Source organism: Bufo gargarizans, chromosome 3 (assembly GCF_014858855.1).
Source record: "Bufo gargarizans isolate SCDJY-AF-19 chromosome 3, ASM1485885v1, whole genome shotgun sequence".
NCBI lineage: Eukaryota > Metazoa > Chordata > Amphibia > Anura > Bufonidae > Bufo > Bufo gargarizans.
In genome coordinates this window covers 484879860-484893237 of record NC_058082.1, presented here as the reverse complement: position 1 = coordinate 484893237, position 13378 = coordinate 484879860, and positions in this window count along the sequence as shown.

Here is a 13378-nt window from a genome sequence, read left to right as displayed (position 1 = left end):
TCCTCCTCCTCCTCCTCCTGGGCCACCTCCTCTTCCATCATCGCCCTAAGTGTTTTCTCAAGGAGACATAGAAGTGGTATTGTAACGCTGATAACGGTGTCATCGCCACTGGCCATGTTGGTGGAGTACTCGAAACAGCGCAACAGGGCACACAGGTCTCGCATGGAGGCCCAGTCATTGGTGGTGAAGTGGTGCTGTTCTGTAGTGCGACTGACCCGTGCGTGCTGCAGCTGAAACTCCACTATGGCCTGCTGCTGCTCGCACAGTCTGTCCAGCATGTGCAAGGTGGAGTTCCACCTGGTGGGCACGTCGCATATGAGGCGGTGAGCGGGAAGGCCGAAGTTACGCTGTAGCGCAGACAGGCGAGCAGCAGCAGGATGTGAACGCCGGAAGCGCGAACAGACGGCCCGCACTTTATGCAGCAGCTCTGACATGTCGGGGTAGTTGTGAATGAACTTCTGCACCACCAAATTCAGCACATGCGCCAAGCAAGGGATGTGCGTCAAATTGGCTAGTCCCAGAGCTGCAACGAGATTTCGCCCATTATCACACACCACCAGGCCGGGCTTGAGGCTCACCGGCAGCAACCACTCGTCGGTCTGTTGTTCTATACCCCGCCACAACTCCTGTGCGGTGTGGGGCCTGTCCCCCAAACATATGAGTTTCAGAATGGCCTGCTGACGTTTACCCCGGGCTGTGCTGAAGTTGGTGGTGAAGGTGTGTGGCTGACTGGATGAGCAGGTGGAAGAAGAGGAGGAGGAAGCCGAGAAGGAGGAGGTGGCAACAGGAGGCAAAGAATGTTGCCCTGCGATCCTTGGCGGCGGAAGGACGTGCGCCAAACAGCTCTCCGCCTGGGGCCCAGCTGCCACTACATTTACCCAGTGTGCAGTTAGGGAGATATAGCGTCCCTGGCCGTGCTTACTGGTCCACGTATCTGTGGTTAGGTGGACCTTGCTACAGATGGCGTTGCGCAGTGCACACTTGATTTTATCGGATACTTGGTTGTGCAGGGAAGGCACGGCTCTCTTGGAGAAGTAGTGCCGGCTGGGAACAACATACTGTGGGACAGCAAGCGACATGAGCTGTTTGAAGCTGTCTGTGTCCACCAGCCTAAATGACAGCATTTCATAGGCCAGTAGTTTAGAAATGCTGGCATTCAGGGCCAGGGATCGAGGGTGGCTAGGTGGGAATTTACGCTTTCTATCAAATGTTTGTGAGATGGAGAGCTGAACGCTGGCGTGTGACATGGTTGAGACGCTTGGTGACGGAGGTGGTGGTGGTGGTGTTGGTGGTACATCCCCTGTTTGCTGGGCGGCAGGTGCCAACGTTCCTCCAGAGGCGGAGGAAGAGGCCGAGGCGGCAGCAGCAGAATAGGCCGAGGCGGCAGCAGCAGAAGAGGTAGCAGGGGGAGCCTGAGTGACTTCCTTGGTTTTAAGGTGTTTACTCCACTGCAGTTCATGCTTTGCATGCAGGTGCCTGGTCATGCAGGTTGTGCTCAGGTTCAGAACGTTAATGCCTCGCTTCAGGCTCTGATGGCACAGCGTGCAAACCACTCGGGTCTTGTCGTCAGCACATTGTTTGAAGAAGTGCCATGCCAGGGAACTCCTTGAAGCTGCCTTTGGGGTGCTCGGTCCCAGATGGCGGCGGTCAGTAGCAGGCGGAGTCTCTTGGCGGCGGGTGTTCTGCTTTTGCCCACTGCTCCCTCTTTTGCTACGCTGTTGGCTCGGTCTCACCACTGCCTCTTCCTCCGAACTGTGAAAGTCAGTGGCACGACCTTCATTCCATGTGGGGTCTAGGACCTCATCGTCCCCTGCATCGTCTTCCACCCAGTCTTGATCCCTGACCTCCTGTTCAGTCTGCACACTGCAGAAAGACGCAGCAGTTGGCACCTGTGTTTCGTCATCATCAGAGACATGCTGAGGTGGTATTCCCATGTCCTCATCATCAGGAAACATAAGTGGTTGTGCGTCAGTGCATTCTATGTCTTTCACCGCTGGGGAAGGGCTAGGTGGATGCCCTTGGGAAACCCTGCCAGCGGAGTCTTCAAACAGCATAAGAGACTGCTGCATAACTTGAGGCTGAGACAGTTTCCCTGGTATGCATGGGGGTGATGTGACAGACTGATGGGGTTGGTTTTCAGGCGCCATCTGTGCGCTTTCTGCAGAAGACTGGGTGGGAGATAATGTGAACGTGCTGGATCCACTGTCGGCCACCCAATTGACTAATGCCTGTACCTGCTCAGGCCTTACCATCCTTAGAACGGCATTGGGCCCCACCATATATCGCTGTAAATTCTGGCGGCTACTGGGACCTGAGGTAGTTGGTACACTAGGACGTGTGGATGTGGCAGAACGGCCACGTCCTCTCCCAGCACCAGAGGGTCCACTAACACCACCACGACCATGTCCACGTCCGTGTCCCTTACTAGATGTTTTTCTCATTGTTATGGTTCACCACAACAACAAATATATTATTTGGCCCAATGTATTGTATTCAAATTCAGCGGGATATAAATTTGAGGCCTAGTATTTAGGCGCTGGGTGACCGGTATGGATTTAGTGACAGAATTAGACTTGGAAATGCACAGAAGCGTGTGTGTGAAGTTATTCTGAATGACCCTATGTGCACCTTGAATATTATATACCCTTTTAGGGATAGATTTCAAATAGCTCTGATATAGCAGAAACCACTAAATTATGAAATTGCTAAATTGGGAATTGTATTTCAACCCAGAACAAGAAATGTGCTTGAACGGACACTAAATAACTCGCCCAGCTACAGCACTAAGGACAGATTTAGCTGGATATAAATTTGAGGCCTAGTATTTAGGCGCTGGGTGACAGGTATGGGTTTAGTGACAGAATTAGACTTGGAAATGCACAGTAGCGGGTGTGTGAAGTTATTCTGAATGTCCCTATGTGCACCTTCAATATGATCTACCCTTTTAGGGATAGATTTCAAATAGCTCTGATACAGCAGAAACCACTAAATTTTTAAATTGCTAAATTGGGAATTGTATTTCAACCCAGAACAAGAAATGTGCTTGAACGGACACTAAATAACTCGCCCAGCTACAGCACTAAGGACAGATTTAGCTGGATATAAATTTGAGGCCTAGTATTTAGGCGCTGGGTGACAGGTATGGATTTAGTGACAGAATTAGACTTGGAAATGCACAGTAGCGGGTGTGTGAAGTTATTCTGAATGTCCCTATGTGCACCTTGAATATTATATACCCTTTTAGGGATAGATTTCAAATAGCTCTGATATAGCAGAAACCACTAAATTATGAAATTGCTAAATTGGGAATTGTATTTCAACCCAGAACAAGAAATGTGCTTGAACGGACACTAAATAACTCGCCCAGCTACAGCACTAAGGACAGATTTAGCTGGATATGAATTTGAGGCCTAGTATTTAGGCGCTGGGTGACAGGTATGGGTTTAGTGACAGAATTAGACTTGGAAATGCACAGTAGCGGGTGTGTGAAGTTATTCTGAATGACCCTATGTGCACCTTGAATATTATATACCCTTTTAGGGATAGATTTCAAATAGCTCTGATACAGCAGAAACCACTAAATTTTTTAATTGCTAAATTGGGAATTGTATTTCAACCCAGAACAAAAAATGTGCTTTGACGGACACTAAATAACTTTCCCAGCCACAACAGGACAGCGGTAACGAGAGATTTAGCGGGATATAAATTTGAGGCCTAGTATTTAGGCGCTGGGTGACCGGTATGGATTTAGTGACAGAATTAGACTGGGATATGGCCAAAAAATAACCACACTATTGCTGGTTAAATGCACTTGGTGATGGGCGCAGCTTGCCCCTGATGTAGTATATGGCCAAAAAATGAACAGACTATTGCTGGTTAAATGCACTTGGTGTCACAGCTTGACCAACCACACTACTGAGGGTTAAATGCACTTGGTGACGGGCGCAGCTTGCCCCTGATGTAGTATATGGCCAAAAAATGAACAGACTATTGCTGGTTAAATGCACTTGGTGACGGGCGCAGCTTGCCCCTGATTTAGTATATGGCCAAAAAATGAACAGACTATTGCTGGTTAAATGCACTTGGTGTGATAGCTTGACCAACCACACTACTGAGGGTTAAATGCACTTGGTGACGGGCGCAGCTTGCCCCTGATGTAGTATATGGCCAAAAAATAAACAGACTATTGCTGGTTAAATGCACTTGGTGTGACAGCTTCACCCTGATGTAGGCTTTAGCCAAAAAACAAACGCACCATTGAGGGTTAAATGCACTTGGTGACGGGCGCAGCTTGCCCCTGATGTAGTATATGGCCAAAAAATAAACAGACTATTGCTGGTTAAATGCACTTGGTGTGACAGCTTCACCCTGATGTAGGCTTTAGCCAAAAAACAACCACACCATTGAGGGTTAAATGCACTTGGTCGCAGCTTGTGCTGGCGCACCACAAGACACAAAATGGCCGCCGATCACCCCAGAAAAATGTGACTGACAAACGGTCTGGGCAGCCTAAAAACAGTGAGCAATTGAGGATCAGCAGCTCAATGATCCACAGCTGCAGATCGATCAGTTAATCAAGTCCTTTGGAGGAGTTAATCTGCCTAATCTCGCCCTACTGTCGCAGCCGCAACCTCTCCCTACGCTAATCAGAGCAGAGTGACGGGCGGCGCTATGTGACTCCAGCTTAAATAGAGGCTGGGTCACATGGTGCTCTGGCCAATCACAGCCATGCCAATAGTAGGCATGGCTGTGATGGCCTCTTGGGGCAAGTAGTATGACGCTTGTTGATTGGCTGCTTTGCAGCCTTTCAAAAAGCGCCAAGAAAGCGTCACAAAAGCGCGAAGAAAGCGACGAACACCGAACCCGAACCCGGACTTTTACGAAAATGTCCGGGTTCGGGTCCGTGTCACGGACACCCCAAAATTCGGTACGAACCCGAACTATACAGTTCGAGTTCGCTCATCCCTAATTATGGACTTTAATGGAATGGTGTATTTATCAGCTGTGGCTCTTGGCCCCCCCCCCCATTTTCTTCCCCCTCATTTTGAATAATAGACCTTATTTTGTATGCCCATCAGACAATGTAACTGTTTCTATTGGAGTATGGTGTTATAGGACATTGGTATCCATGTTCGTGATCACAGACTCTGACGGAATGGTGTATTAATCAATTGTGGCTTTTGCCTTCCCTTGCCTCCCCCCTACTTTGAATAGTAGTTCTTATTTTGTATGACTATTAGACCATGTACAGTACAGACCAAAAGTTTGGACACACCTTCTCATTCAAAGAGTTTTCTTTATTTTCATGACTATGAAAATTGTAGATTCACACTGAAGGCATCAAAACTATGAAGTAACACATGTGGAATTATATACATAACAAAAAAGTGTGAAACAACTGAAAATATGTCATATTCTAGGTTCTTCAAAGTAGCCACCTTTTGCTTTGATTACTGCTTTGCACACTCTTGGCATTCTCTTGATGAGCTTCAAGAGGTAGTCACCTGAAATGGTTTTCACTTCACAGGTGTGCCCTGTCAGGTTTAATTAGTGGGATTTCTTGCCTTATAAATGGGGTTGGGACCACTGTTGGTTATTGTTTGGTAAAGTTACAGGGTTTGTTTATGATCACCTGTATGTACAATTTCACAATTCTCCTTCAAGAAATCTCCTAAGAAAGAGATCATTAACTTACACCAGTTTCTGACCTAGTACTCTTAAATTACCTAGGGACTTCCAAATCAATTCTAACATTAAATGAATATATCTGTAATTACCATACTCTTAGTTATATAAAACACATATTTAACCCCTTAGTGACCAAGCCTGTTTGGGCCTTTATGACCAAGCGTTTTTCTTCCTTTTTTCATCGTCGCGTTCCAAGAGCTATAACTTTTTTATTTTTTCGTATATATAGCTTTATGAGGGCTTGTTTTTTACGGGACAAGTTGTAGTTTTTAATGGAACCATTTTTGGGTACACATAACTTTCTGATTAACTTTTATTAACTCTTTCTGGGAGGGAGATGGGGGAAAATAGCAATACTGCCACTGCGTTTTTACATTATAAATTTTACGGCGTTCATTTTTCGGTACAAATAACATAATATCTTTATTCTCTGGGTCAGTACGATTACAGTGATACTAAATACTTATAATTTTTTTAACGTTTTACTACTTTTTTTTTCCAATAAAACCCCTTTTATTAACCAAAAAAATGATTTTGCATTGCCACTTCACAAGACCCCTAACTTTTTTTTTTTTTTTTCTATGGAGTTGTGTGAGGGCTTGATTTTTGAGGGACAACTTGTATTTTTCATTGGTATCATTTTGGAGTAAATGGCGCTTTTTGATCGCTTGTTATTACGTTTTTTTTCGGTGGAAACTAAGAATAAATTAGAAATTCTTTCTTTTTTTTATTTTTATTTTTTACGGCGTTCACCATAGGGGATAATTTATGTAATATTTATGTAGTCCGGGTCGTTACGGACGCGGCAATACCAAACATATGGGGGATATTTTCTTTTTGCAATTTTTTTCATTGAAAAGCGTATTTTCAATGAAAAAAAAGCATATTTTTTTATTTTATGGAATTTTTTTTATTTAATAAATGTGTATTTATTTATTTATTTTTTTACTACTTAAAAGTCCCACAAGGGGACTATAATATACAGTATTTTGATTGCTTTTAAAATGTAATGCATTATCTCTATAAGGCATTACATTTCAATAGCATTTCAATAGGGATGCTATTCAAAACTTGACCAGCAGGTGGCGCCAGAGAGGCACGGCCTGCTGGAAATAACTGAAGACAGGCTCGGGGCCCTGATCGGAAGTGAGGTAAGCTTCCGAACACATCAGCACCCCGCGATCTTATTTTCGGGGTGCTGATGGGAGACAGAGGGAGTCCGCTCCCTCTGTCACCACTTTACATGCAGCGGGTGCCATTGCGCCCGGCATGTAAAGGGTTAAACAGCCCGGATCGGCACTCCTGCCGGTCCGGGCTGTTAGAGCAGGGTCCCGGCTCTCATGTGAGAGCCGGGTCCGTGCTCCCCGCTGCACGGGGGAGCCGTGCAGCGCTTAGACCGGGCCGCCGTAAAAACGCGGCAGCCCAGCCTAAGGCCCCTTAGTGACCGCCGTAAAAACACGTATGGGTGGTCACTAAGGGGTTAAACCAATGATATAAAACCCAAAATCCTTTTATATGATTATTCATATAAACCTTATAATATCTGGTAAAATTTTATTATTTTTACTCACTGGGAATAAATAAAAACTCAGCATATTCCCTTATCCGAGTAAATGCCTTTTATTGAATCTGTCTAAATCTCCTTCTTACCAGACCAGACTGTGTAAACACTTCTGTACAGATCATTAATCTAAAGTTAGGGATTCTAAGTCCAAAGGATACTGAACTCCCCTTGCCCTTTCAAATAAGACAAGGAAAGATGGCTGACATTCAGCACAGATATCAGGATATCAAAGTCATATATATATATATATATATATATATATATATATATATATATATATATATAGATATATATATATATATATATATATATATATAATATTATATTATATTATATTATATTATATATTATATATTATATAAATATATATATATATATATATATATATATATATATATACATATACATATACACACACACACACACACACCACATATACATACATACACACACACAGTACAGACCAAAAGTTTGGACACACCTTCTCATTCAAAGAGTTTTATTTATTTTCATGACTATGAAAATTGTAGATTCACACTGAAGGCATCAAAACTATGAAGTAACACATGTGGAATGATATACATAACAAAAAAGTGTGAAACAACTGAAAATATGTCATATTCTAGGTTCTTCAAAGTAGCCACCTTTTGCTTTGATTACTGCACACTCTTGGCATTCTCTTGATGAGCTTCAAGAGGTAGTCACCTGAAATGGTCTTCCAACAGTCTTGAAGGAGTTCCCAGAGATGCTTAGCACTTGTTGGCCCTTTTGCCTTCACTCTGCGGTCCAGCTCACCCCAAACCATCTCGATTGGGTTCAGGTCCAGTGACTGTGGAGGCCAGGTCATCTGGTGCAGCACCCCATCACTCTCTTTCATGGTCAAATAGCCCCTACACAGCCTGGAAGTGTGTTTGGGGTCATTGTCCTGTTGAAAAATAAATGATGGTCCAACTAAACGCAAACCGGATGGAATAGCATGCCGCTGCAAGATGCTGTGGTAGCCATGCTGGTTCAGTATGCCTTCAATTTTGAATAAATCCCCAACAGTGTCACCAGCAAAGCACCCCCACACCATCACACCTCCTCCTCCATGCTTCACGGTGGGAACCAGGCATGTAGAGTCCATCCGTTCACCTTTTCTGCGTTGCACAAAGACACGGTGGTTGGAACCAAAGATCTCAAATTTGGACTCATCAGACCAAAGCACAGATTTCCACTGGTCTAATGTCCATTCCTTGTGTTCTTTAGCCCAAACAAGTCTCTTCTGCTTGTTGCCTGTCCTTAGCAGTGGTTTCCTAGCAGATATTCTACCATGAAGGCCTGATTCACACAGTCTTCTCTTAACAGTTGTTCTAGAGATGTGTCTGCTGCTAGAACTCTGTGTGGCATTGACCTGGTCTCTAATCTGAGCTGCTGTTAACCTGCGATTTCTGAGGCTAGTGACTCGGAGCAGAGGTGACTCTTGGTCTTCCTTTCCTGGGGCGGTCCGCATGTGAGCCAGTTTCTTTGTAGCGCTTGATGGTTTTCGTGACTGCACTTGGGGACACTTTCAAAGTTTTCCCAATTTTTCGGACTGACTAACCTTCATTTCTTAAAGTAATGATGGCCACTCGCTTTTCTTTACTTAGCTGCTTTTTTCTTGCCATAATACAAATTCTAACAGTCTATTCAGTAGGACTATCAGCTGTGTATCCACCTGACTTCTCCACAACGCAACTGATGGTCCCAACCCCATTTATAAGGCAAGAAATTCCACTTATTAAACCTGACAGGGAACACCTATTAAGTGAAAACCATTTCAGGTGACTACCTCTTGAAGCTCATCAAGAGAATGCCAAGAGTGTGCAAAGCAGTAATCAAAGCAAAAGGTGGCTACTTTGAAGAACCTAGAATATGACATATTTTCAGTTGTTTCACACTTTTTTGTTATGTATATAAGTCCACATGTGTTACTTCATAGTTTTGATGCCTTCAGTGTGAATCTACAATTTTCATAGTCATGAAAATAAAAAAAACTCTTTGAATGAGAAGGTGTGTCCAAACTTTTGGTCTGTACTGTAAATATATATATATATATATATATATATATATATATAGTTATATAATGTATTCTTTTAATTCTGACAAATTCACCCTTCTTGCCACGTTAGTCAAGGATCCCCTTAAGACCTAAATGGGAAAAGGTCAGAAGAATTATCATCTCCACAAAATATATTTTATTGGACAGAGGATTCTTTCTTCTTTGTCCATCCCAATAAAGAAAGGTATTGTCTTTTCTTAGAATTCTGTCCATTAATCCGAGTCTTTTGTCCGTATCAAAAGGTTATATCCTGGAAAGGTACATTATTCGGATTTTGGCATATAAGATAAAGCAAAACTTGGCCCTAATCATGCCATTATCGCCGTGCGTTCCGTTCACATACTTAATATACCAATCTGGTATCTTTCCAAATGAAATTTAAAAATATGCAATTCCTTGAATGGATATTTTTGGATCCAATCTTCGCAAAGAATTCTTGAAGTAAAATCTTTTCAGTCACTTAGAATCCTGGAACATCTGGAAAATGACTGATGGATTCGGGTTGATCATGGGTTCCGTCTTGAACTGGACATCTCGGATCAACACCATCCACACGATATCTGCATCTTTGGTTGTCATAATCGTCTTCAGGAATCACGTCTGGTTCCGCCAATCACTTCCTCTATGAAAGAAATTAACCTATAAGCATATATATATATATATAAATATATATATATATATATATATATTCTTATCAATTTACACTTACAGTTTCCTAAACTTTGCCATGTAAAATACTTTGCAAGGAAACGCAAAATCGGAACATCAGTGAACTAAGAGAAATCAGATTAACGCTATCCTTATTCATTCTCTTTTTCAGCATCACCTTCTATGATTCTCAATTGTGACCTCGGGTGACACACCCACAATTTATTTACATGGACCCATTTCTCTATGAACCCATCTTTCGAATCAATTTTCACCTTGTATACTACAGGTGATATTTTATCAATGATGTCATAAGGACCTTTCCATGATGGGAGAAATTGTCTTTCTTTTACCCGATCCCGGGCAAAGTTGTAAAGATACACTATCTCCTACCTCATATTCCTTTTTAGTAGTCTTGAGATCGTAATACGTTGGCTTTCTCAAGGTTCTTCTGCGCGAAAGCAAACGCATGTTGAAGATACTTACCAAGGTCTTCCACATACTGATGTGTCGTGGATGCATCGATAAGGTTATGATCTGATGTGCGATACAATAGATGTTGTGGAAGTATCATTCTTCTTCCCATTATCAACTCAAAAGGTAACATCTTGGTTGCAGCACTTGTAGTAGCTCTAATGGCCATGAGCACTAATGGCAACTTTATGTCCCAGTCTTTACCTGACTCCTTAACATACTTCTTAAGGATATTGACAAAGGACTGGTTATATCGCTCAACGGATCCGCTAGATGCTGGATGAGAGGCAATGTGTAATCTTCTCTTCACACCCAAGATCTTCCACATCTTAGCCATCACCTCACTTACAAAGTACGATCTACGGTCTGAATCGATCCTTAACGGTAACCCAAATCTGGAAAATACATGGTTAATCAACAAAGCGGCACGTGCTTCAGCTGTGTTATTATGAGCCGGTAAACACTCTACCCATTTGGTAAACACACAAGTGACTGTCAACATGTATTTGTTCCCTAGTGATGACCGGGTAACAGGACCAATAAAATCTATTTGGATATCGGACCATGTTAATGAAAAACCCTTCTTCTGAAGTGGAGCACGATGTTTAGGACCTTGAGGTTGATATTGCACACATACCAAACAACCTTGACAGTAATCCTTGACATCCTTCAACATATGAGGCCAGTAGGCATAATCACGTAGTGACTCATACGTAATCTTCTCCCAATTCTCCCCACCATGACCAGCTGTAGGCTCATCATGGGCATGCTGTAACTTGAGGCCTCTAAATGTAGTAGGAACTACCTACTGCTGAATTCCATTTTTAGAAGTCCTCATCAATAATCCATCTTGAATACTAAATTGAGATTTGGTATTCATTAGTAATCGGAGATCTTCCTTTTGGGCATAATCATCCTCCGATATGGGATTATTACCAGGATCCTCAATATGTTTATAGAAGATACCAAGTATAGGATCCTACTTCTGACTTTTAATCAGATCCTTATTTGTAGATTCTTGGCTCCATTGAGCTACACTATTTTCAGATTGTACTCTTGCTTGTTGTCTAGTGATAGCGTGAATAGGAATCATCTCTAGTAAATAATCTATATCCATATGGTCACTATTTATGGCTCCTTGTTTGGCAAGTTTATCAGCTAGATCATTACCCTCTTTGTCTATATTCTGGGTTTTGGAATGACCTTTGGTCTTCTTCCAATAAAAGATTAGACCATTACCTTGGACCAACTCGTCTATGGCACAAAATAATTTAGCATGTTTCACCGGTTTATTATTGGTCCGTAACATATGATTCCTTTTCCATGTGGGGCATATATTCAGCAAAACTGTTCCGTACATTATTTGAATCCATAACTATGACAAATTCTTTGATATTGTCAGTGGCGTAACTACCAGGGAAGCAGGGGAAGCGGCTGCTTCGGGGCCCAGGCTGACAAGGGGCCCGGCCCCGGCACCCGGCAGCATGTCTTGTCAGTCAACTAAATTACTCCCGACCTCAACTTAACTTACAGCTGCCCTGCGGAACTGCGTTTAAGTTAGTTTTTCAGGTCAGACAGGCGGCAGGCCCGTCCCTTCACAGTGCGGCGCGGAGAAATTGGGGGCCTGGCCTGTGTGACCTGAGTGTCCGTCCTCCTCCATCAATTATCAAATCATCCAATGATAATCCCTCCCAGCCCCCGGGCCCCTCCCGCTCTGTTCTAGGCACACACAGTCACAACACACTTAAACAGTCTGGCACGCCCACCGATACCTGACCAGAGTAAGCAGGCGGGCTGAAGAAAAGCTGAGCGACAAGAGGAGCAGCAAGCAAGCTAGCAACACACAGGAGCGGCACAGCAGCGCAGAACGGCAGCTGCCAGCGCAAATCAGTGAGAGGAGAGGAGTGACGAGACGACGCCCTGGGCTTTTCAGAGGTAGGTAGTAATAGTATGTGTGCCGGGTGGCCGCTTGCTGTCTGCCCCCCTTGCCCATGTGTGCCCTGTGCCCGCTTGCTGTCTGCCCCCCTTGCCCATGTGTGCCCTGTGCCCACTGCTCGTTGCCTTTGTGCCCCCCCCTGGGGCCCTTGCCAAAGTTGCCCTGCCTGGCCCCAGTGACTGCCTCCCTAGGCTCCCTGGTTGGCTCTTCAGTAGATCAGTGGCTGACCATTCTGTGTGCCCTGGGCCCTGTGGGCTTCCTTTGTCTGTGCCCGCCCTGGCCTGTGCCAGCTGCCTGTATGCCCCCCTTGCCCAAGTTGCCCTTGTCAGCGCAGCTGCGCAGCCCTGCCTGGCCCCTGTGGCTGTGCCTTGCTGGTTGGCTCTTTCAGGAGAGAAGTGGCTGACTATTATGTGTGGCCATGTGGCCCCTGTCTGATCCTTCCTGGCCCCTGTCTGTGCCCCCCCGCCCTTGTCTGCGTCCCTGGCCCTTATCTGTGCCCCGTCCATGGCGATTGTCTGCGCACCCTCCCCCACCCCGGCCCTAGTCTGCGCGCCCCGACCCCTGTCTGCACCACCCTGCTTGCTGTTCTGCCATCTACTACTGCTTAGGGCTCATTCACACAAACGTATTCTGCACGCTGCCGTATTGCGGACCGCATTTGCGGATCCACAATACATGGACAACGAACTTCTATGTGCATTCCGCATCATGGATGCGGTCCCATTCACTTAAATGGGTCTTCAAATCTGGAGATGCCGAACGGAACACTACGGAGTGCTTCCTGGGCTTCCGTTCCATTCCTCCGCATCGCAAAAAGTACTTGAATGGGTCCGCGATCCCCATGTGGCTGGGTCACGGTCGGTGCCTGTGAAGAAGCCCTTATTTTGTTACTCTTATATACGCAGAGGGTGTGCGCTCAAATGTGCCATAATAAGCACTAGTACATGGTGGAACAGTGGGCAGAAAGGGGAGGCTGCCATGTACTACA